Below are 9,119 nucleotides of genomic sequence, written 5' to 3' on the forward strand. Positions count from 1 at the left end.
TGCCACCCCACACCGCCCGCCACCGTATCCTGCCACGCTGGCCTCCAGCTCAACGCCCACGTCACTCTCCGTACCTGGGCCCGCCATGACGTCATGCTGACATCATCGGCGGAAAAGTGCCAATGACCCCTTTTTTCCAAATTTATCGTTAAAAACGTGTTGTTTAGCCGTTTTATGTCATTTTCGTTGGAAACAAACAAGAGCCGTTTTATCTGTTCACTGTAAAAATTTCCGCCAAGCTGCGAATTTAAAGATTCAGATGCCACCATTCACCAAGTTCAAGTGTGTTCTTCATCCACTGTTCAACCCAGAGGCTCTCGGCATCATTTATCTAGGTATTTGCAAGAATTCACCTGTTTCACCCGTGTTTTTGCCATTTCTCTGCAAATTGTCCATAAAACACATGTTAAATCCCAAATTGAAGATTGTCTCTTAGTTAATTCTGAACTAAAGCAACCTACATTGCCCCCTGCTCCAACATTTGATGTTAAAACAATAATTCGCGGTCGTAATTTCCAAATTTGTCCTCACGCTGCCCGACATTGTTCCCTTTTGCCAAGTACAGGCTTGAAGAGCTGCATTTCACCAATTTAGGTTCTGTCTGCCCTCTGCATTTCATCCTAGTTGTTCACAATCCCTGTGAATTGACCCAAGCAGAGCAGAGGCAATCCTGCCTAGCTTGCCTATTTATCTTTGAGGAACATATCTAGCACCTACATTCAATTTGCCAATTGACTTCCAGTAAAGCCTTGTAAGCTATTACAATTACCTTGTAACATTTAAAAATTACATAATGGCTGCTCCTGCACCTACAGCTCTCAGTGTTGCCCCCATGAATCCACCAAATAAAGAGCTGGAATCACTACCTCTTGCTAACAGGGATTACCTCATCCAAGACTTTGTGGGTGATAGGAACCATTTGCAGACCTTCAGGGAATTGAGAGATGACTATTTGAATGGCAAGGATACATATGGGATATGGGAATCAAATCTTCCATATTACTTTCTCCCATCTGTCAACATTTTTCCAGAGATTATCCGCCTATGTTCTGAGAATTATGATGCAAATCACAGAGCTGTCAAGTCTCCATCTGGGAGCATCCTCTTTCACATTAATGCTGAGTCCATCAACCAGATGCTCAACTTTAAACAAACTCAGCTGTTGTTTCCTTTCTCCATGAACTATCTGTTGCATATAGGTGCCAAGATGTCCACTGATGACATTCAGAAGATCACCAAGACATTTATGAGGCCTGACTGCCAGCCCACAGGGCCACCTCCCTACTTATATGTCTATTTTACTGATGTAGGCAAACTTCTGCTGGACATGATTGCATATGTGTTGGGCTACAAAACCAATGAGTATGTTGATGAAACTGTGCTGGTGTTTTTAGCTCCTTACAGCCCAGGCCAACCCCCTGCCCGCAAATACAATTTTGCCAAATTCATAGCCAACAAGATACATGACCAGCTGTTCAAAGTAGACAGGGAGGGCATTTTCAAATACTCATCATACATCTACCATTTGTTCATGTATTACCAGTCTGAGGCCTTTCAATGCTCCATCAAAAAGCTGGATTCTAAGGGGGAAAGAAGGTCTGTCATCTTCTGGACATCAGTTTATCACCAAGTCCAAGATTCACCATACTCATACTGTGAATTTATCGATGAGTTTGTCTACCCAGTCTCTTGCTTGTTGATGAGGTCCCCTCCTCCCAGAGTGTCATCTGAAATACAGAAAACCTTGCAGCTCTCTAAAAACTATAAAATAGGGGATTGGTACCTATACCAGGATCATACAGTCATCAGAATCTATGGCTGTGAGCTCTGTCCATACAGGCTCCCAAAATATGTGCCCATGAGACTGTTTGCCTTGGAGTATTATAGGCAGCTCATTCACTCTGACCTCACCCACTTTCACAGTGCCAAAAATAAAGCCCACCTCAAGTTCAAGCACCACCTAGGCGCCTTTATCATGAATAAAAAAGAGGGATGGAAAGATGTTGAGCAAATCCTCAAAGACAAGTACAAGCTCTCAAAAAGCTTCCAGTGGGTCCCTTATGACCCTGAAGGCTTCATCTATGCCAGGAGGGTTAAGTACAGGCTGCTAGGCTATGAGCACTGTAAATTTCCACATATTGAACAGTATGCCAATCAGCAAGAATGGCTGCAAGATACTTTAATTGAAAAACTAACTGAAGAAGAGATAATGCAAAAGAATGTAAAGGATTTGGAAAAAACTCTTGACTTGGACTCTGTGCAGCAGGTAATCTTCAAGCAACCACATCCAGTGGGAGAAGGAACCTCAGCCACAACAACTGCACCAGCCACCCAGGCACCTTCCACAGCAGCATCAGGTACAGATAAAGGTAAAGGAATAATGGGTGCTGAAGAGGAAACACTAAAAGAACAGCCTGCCTCCTCAATTGGGCAGCAACAAGAGCAGAACCCTCCACCATAAACAGAGCCACCAACAGCACCAATTTTGCAGACTCCAGCACATGAGGAGAGAGGTAAGAAAAGAGACAGAGAAGAGTCCACTCCTGCTAGTGGATCCTCCCAGCAACCTGAGGCCAAGAGGCAAAGGGTTGACTCCCCAGTGATAGAAGAAATAAGTGAAGAAGTCCTTGACAGTCCAAGGAAAGAAGGGGGAGACAGCCAGCAAACGGGCACAAGCTCCTTTCAGCAAGAGCAAGGATTGCAACTTGGCTTGGAGGTGTCCTCCTCCACTCAGCAGAGCAAGAAGCCTTCAAGCACTAAGGCTTCTTTCAAACAAATAAAGGCACAAAATGACTTGCTGAGAGTAGAAGTATACAAACAGTTTCTCAAGGCAACACCAGCCAAGCAAGAAAGGCTAATGTCTGTATATGACATTCAAGAGGAGAAAATGATCCTCAGCCACTTCAAACCTAAGGTGTCGCAGCCTAAATCAGCTGCAGATTTTGTAAGGACAAGGGTGGAAGTCATGGCAAAAGACATTCACCCCATGGACCAAATTGAACTGCACAAGCAGACTGGAGAAATGGTCTATGCCACCTTGGTGGATAGGGAAACAATGGCCCATGAATTAAAAGAATCATTGAAGAATACCAACATCCAGTTGGATTTTGAGAGAATGTCCTCCATGGCCAAGGACAACAGGATCAAATCATTAGAGGACATCATTATAGACCTAGGACATGATCCCAAGGGCCCAAAGGGCGTGAGGGCCCTCATGAAGAAAAAAGAAGATGATCTTAATGCATTAAAGAAAAGGTTGAAGCTGTTGCCCACCGAGCACCCCCAAACAGTAGAATTACAGAAGGAAAAGGAGGCCGATGAGCAGCTTGATCTAATAATGTAGCTCAATCAAAAGGTCCTTGATTTAGAAAAGGAGCTAGAAGGGGCACTGCAAGACAACCAGGGAGAATCCACATCCCAAGCTCCTCCAACTACTTCAACCACTGCAACAACTATAGAGGTAGCAGTAGCCCCTGTAACAACTACAGCAACAACAGAAGCAGCAGCAACAACAACAGCCCCAGAGTCCAGTTTAAACATGGAAGATTTGACTAAGGCCATCAAAGAAATGGAGCTCCAGGCTACTGAGATTAAGCAGGCCAAGGAAAAGTTGGCAGAGCTAGAGGCCAAATATGACAAATCAAAGATGGCTGTGGCAGAGCAAGGTAGAGAAATAAAGGCCCTGAAAGAGAAAATAAAGGCCTTGGAGAAAGAGCTCAAGCTAGAAAGTGCTATGGCAGAAATAAAAAGAATTTTGTGGGCCCGAATTGACCAATCCATTACTAGACAATGGAAGTCAATCAAGATTGTGCATGAACAAATGGAATTAATTGCCAAAGCATAGATCGAGATCCAGAAGGCCATAACAGTATTGGGGAATAGGCCTGAGCAGGCCAATAGAATGATACACTTTTTGAACAATCAGACCCAGGAGGGGCTAGCAGCCATCAACATTGTCAACAGAACAGAGGCTGTCCTTATGGCTAAAAAGGTGCTGACTCTCAGGAATTATGTACAGACTGTAGAGAGAAAGTTCCACGAAATACAGGCTGAGGTGGATGAATACAAGCTCAAAATGGGAGCACTACAAGGAAAGTGATTTCCCAGCCTACTAACCAGCACAGGGAAACTGCTCCCCGTGAGAAATATGCTGCCAGGATGACAACTTTCATTGAAAATCATATTACTGCATCTGCCAGTACTTCTGAGGAAGCAGGGCCTCAAACAGGGCAGGGCCTTTATGACAAACTTGGAAATCTGTTTTTCATTGAAAATGAAATCCACCACCTTTTTGAGGTTCCTCCTAATTTTTACAGGTATACAGAGGCAGATGAAATATTGGTGAAAATCCGAAGACACCAGCTGCCCAAATAGGATTGGTGGCAGGCAATGCTACAAATTTTGCCACAGTAGTCTCAGTTGCTCGGTCCCAGTCAGCTTCAACTCAGCAAAAGGCAAAAAGCATAATAAAGACAACACTTTAGGCAGCCGAAAGGGTGACTCAGCAAAGGACAGCGACAGCAAGCAAAAGATCAAAAATACGCAAATTTTGGGCAGCATATCTTCAGCCGACTCCAACGGTCACAAAGTCAACATTCTCTGACCATTTTGGACAGCTATTACAATCAGAAGTTACTACAACATTTACTTTCTCAGCTACAATGCTCCAGGAGTTGGCACGACATTAATGAAACATTTACTCATCAGCTAGATATTTTCTTATGTAAATTATGTATATATACCTCCCCTGGCAACGTATGAGGGGTTGGTGATTTTCATTCTGAGGCAAACGTATTGTATATTTTCAGACTATCTAATGCAAAAGGCTGGAAAAGCTCAGTGATTTCCTGAATGTTTGATGTCTTGGTGATGTTATGCGTGCTGTTGCAGAATTCCTGTGCTGTCTGATGGAACAATAAGTTTTTCTCAATCTATGTTTTGTCTTCTTATGTTTATTAAATCATACACATGTCTCACTAATCTAGCAATAGAGAAAAGGAATAGTACAGGAAATGTCTGGTTACACCTTGTGCTCAATCTTTATTGTTGAGAATGTTTTCTTCAGAATTGATCATGAACATGAATTCTTAATTGCTCATGTTTTCATTAATTCTATAAATATGAATGTTATGTAGAAATTCTTCATTGCTTCTAAATGATATTCTCACTGTTTCTCCATATCAGTTTGTTGAAAGATTCTTAATTGCCTTTGATACCCTGGTTACGTCACATCTAATCACAGATTCAAAGAATTGTTTCTCAGACACTTATCTGGCTCTGCAACATCACTACTATATCAACACAGACATATCAAACAAATTAAGCACCACTAACTCCATGCCCAATGGCCTAGAACACCGTGGTAAGCACATATATATCTTGACTGAAGTCATCTTCCAGCAAATTCCAAAAACAAAACCTTGAGCATCATAACTAGCCTAAAATATTATACAAACAAAGTTAAATCATAAAGAGAGAGCCCTCTCTGGTCATAGATAGGCTAGAACCTGTGACCCAAAGATTGGTTAGTGGTTACCTCGGTCGTATTCCCTTGGGAGTCAAAGGGAACAACCTGAGTGATAACACTTCCCATGTTATCCATTGTCTTCTCTCCTGGTATCCCACCTTAACAATGGGTCTCCAGCTTTAAAATCAATTTCTTTAGCTTTTCTTTCAAAAATACCCTTCATTTTTTATTGATACATAGTCAAATTATCTCTCACCTTATCTCTGTTTTCATTCAACTCCATTACCTTATGCATCCTTCTCACTAAAGCATTGGGTTCTTCCTTTGCTTGTTGAATCATTGCAATCACAGGCATCACAAGCTGACTAGGAACCGAAGCCTGCATTCCATACATTAGCTCAAAAAGTTATTTTCCTGTAGACCTTTTTGTAGTGACTCAGATGGCCTAAAGAGAAAACTTCAATTTTGAATCCCAGTTCTTTTGATTCTCTGCAATGGTCTTTTTTATAATTTTCACCAATGTTTTGTTGGGATTCAACCAATCCATTCCCTTGAGGGTGATAAGTTGTTGAATGAGATAGAATAACATTATATTTCTAACAAAAAGCAACAAACCTAACTGAATTGAAAACTTGAGCATTATCAGTTATGATTTTAACAGGGCACCCAAATCTGCTGAAAATGTTTTCTTCTAAAAACTTCACCACCACTTAGTCATTTTCCTTTCTAGTAGGTATATATTCTACCCACTTGGTGAAATAATCAGTTGCTATAAGAATCCATTTATATTGTCCACTTGAAGGGGGATTAATTTCTCCAACAAAGTCTAGCCCCCATTGTCTGAATGGTTCTTCTATGAAGACTAGAATCAATGGCAAAGGGGCCAACTTCTTCTTCTCAGTGAAAACTGACACTTTTGACAGCCTCTGACAAACCTATATATATCACTAAATAAGGTAGGCCAATAAAAGCCTTCCTAGAGAATTTTATGTGCAGTGACCTTCCAACTGTAATGGCCCCCACACAACCTTTCATGATAATCCTTAATTATCTCTGTAGACTCATCTTCTGTCAAACATAACAACAAAATTCCAGCAGGATCTTTCCAATACAATCTACCCTCTACAATCACATATGGTTGTGCCTTGATTTTTAATGCTCTATATCTTGCTCTATCTAATGACTGAGGGCAAGAAAGAAAACATAAATAGTGAACTATGTGCTTATACCAATTTGAGCATAGAAATTTGTATCGGATCTTCATACCTAGCTTTGACTTATCTTCATTTTCTTTACTCGTTTCTTCATTTACAGGTGTTAGTAAATTGATTCCTAAAGCCTGAAAATTTGACTCAGCCAACATCTTTGCCAACCCCTGTCCTTTCACTAGTTTGGTTGGCTTTATGTCTAGGTCATATTCTTGGATCTTAGCTATCCATTTTCCTCTTTTACCCTCCACGTCACTCTGGATTAGGACATCCTTCACTGTAGCATTTGGCACATAAGCAATAATTTATGATTGTACTAAAAGCTTTTAGGGCCTCCACTAAGGCGTACACCTATTTTTCAAGAATATTGTATTTGAGTTCAGCATCCCTGAGTACCTTACTAAAGAAAGAAACTGGCTACTCTTTACCTTCATCATTTTTCTGTAGAAAAACAACAGCTATTGAACTAGGTGATGCAAATGAGAATATTTGAAAGGGTTTTTAGTAATCAGGGCTAATCAAAACTAGAGTTCCTTGTAGTGCTTCTTTGATTCTTGAAAATGATTCTTTAGCCTCTTTGGTCCAATGTACTTCACTTTCCTTTTTCAACATATTAGTAATCTCTTTCACAATTTCAACATAGTTTAACATGAATCTCCTTAGAAAATTATTTTCCCAAAAACAAATTGAATATCTTTCTTACTTCTGGGTAGAGTTATCTTTTGTACAGCCTATACTCTTGCTTGATCTATTTTTACTCCCTCTCTTGAAACAATGTGTCCCGACAACTTGCCTTCTTCTAGAGAAAAGACAGACTTCTTAGGATTCAAAGATAGGCCATATTTCTTGCACTTCTCAAAAGTCTTTTTTAGATGTTCCAAATGCCCCTCATCTGACTTGGAGAACACAATAATATCATCCAAGTATATCACCACAAACTTATCACCCACAAATGCAATATCCATAGCTCTATGGAACGTTGCACCTGCATTCATCAGCCCAAAGGGCATCCGAGCATACATGAAGGTCCCCCAATGGGTTGTAAACACAATCTTCTTTTGATCCTCCTTATCAACAGCCATGTTGGGCATGGAATCCCCCCACAGCATGTTTTGGGGCTCAAAGCCCAAGTTTTGGTCAAAAGTATTGTAAAGACTCTGCAAATTGCAGGCACAAAGCACGAAGTATAGGATGAGTCATAGGGTTGTCTGCCCTAAGTATTGTAAAGTAATGTAATGTCATGTTGGCCTACCGATGGCTTGCGGACCATGGGATTGTATAAATAGAGCAAGGTTCTAAGTTGTAAAGAGAGTGAAGAGGAGAGATGAATGCGGATGGTTCAAGCATAGAGTAAGAGTCTAAGTGTATTGGGTCATAGTAGTAGGAAGAGGCTCTGCAGCTGAGTGTGCAAAGGCCTAGTAGAGTCCACAGCTGAGTGCGTAGGGTGGTGTCGAATCTGTAATCTTGATCAAAGAATAATAAAGAGAAGTTGATTCCTATTTCTGTGTATCTGTTGTGCATTGCCTTCTTTACATTCATACTGTTTTATTTATCGCACGCACTGATATGATTGCTGACTATGTTGTAATAATCATTAGTCTTACACAAATAAGTTAAGTAATCGGGTAATAACATATTAAATAGCAAGGAATTTTGGTATTATATGGGTTGCACCTCGAGTAGGGCTACACAGAAGCAGCATCACAGATTGAGAAGGAATAACAAGTGTGCGTAGCAACGTGTGCACAGGGTCAAACCGTGGACCTCCAGAAGCTCATCAGACATCCCGAAGGTGTGGAAACCTAGTTCTAGCACCCTCCCATACTACTTCGGGTGAGACCTCAGTCTACACTTTGCGGACTGTTGCCGAAAGGGCCAGTAGTACCGAGATTTGCTTGGCTAAATCACTTCTGAACTTGGGTTAGGCCCATACAAGCCAACAAATGGTTCCATTACTGGGACTGAGATCTACATAAGGGATGTCTGATGTCGTGCCACTAGAATCCAACAAAGAAAGAAATTGAAGAGTGGTTGGGCAAGAAGATTCACGAGTTCGTGATGCAGGAAAATAGAAATCCGTGAGTATCTAAGGAGCAGTTGTTGGAGAGCTACTTGTATACAGAAATCCATGAAATTTTCTTTGCATCCTTTCTTTCTGAGTTTTATGAGTGGATCACGAAGTTAGCATACAGCCAGGGAAGGTGTAGGCTCGACAAATCAATAGTGTGGACATCGGAATTATTGTGCAGACTAGAAACGTCAGGAGATAAGATCGCACAATCTGTGGACCATTGGCTTGACCGAATAATAGGAGGATTTATCACTGAGTTTGTGGTAGACATGACTGTCAACTATAGTGAGGCGGAGTGACGTTTCCTCAAGGGTACGCGAGGTAAGTATATTAAATCTTTGAACACTTGGATTAAGATGATATTGTGTGAAAA

The sequence above is a fragment of the Pinus tabuliformis genome, chromosome 5_2 (assembly GCF_031772625.1).
Source record: "Pinus tabuliformis cultivar Carrire ecotype Pingquan chromosome 5_2, CPIR1, whole genome shotgun sequence".
NCBI classification, from domain to species: Eukaryota; Viridiplantae; Streptophyta; class Pinopsida; order Pinales; family Pinaceae; genus Pinus; species Pinus tabuliformis.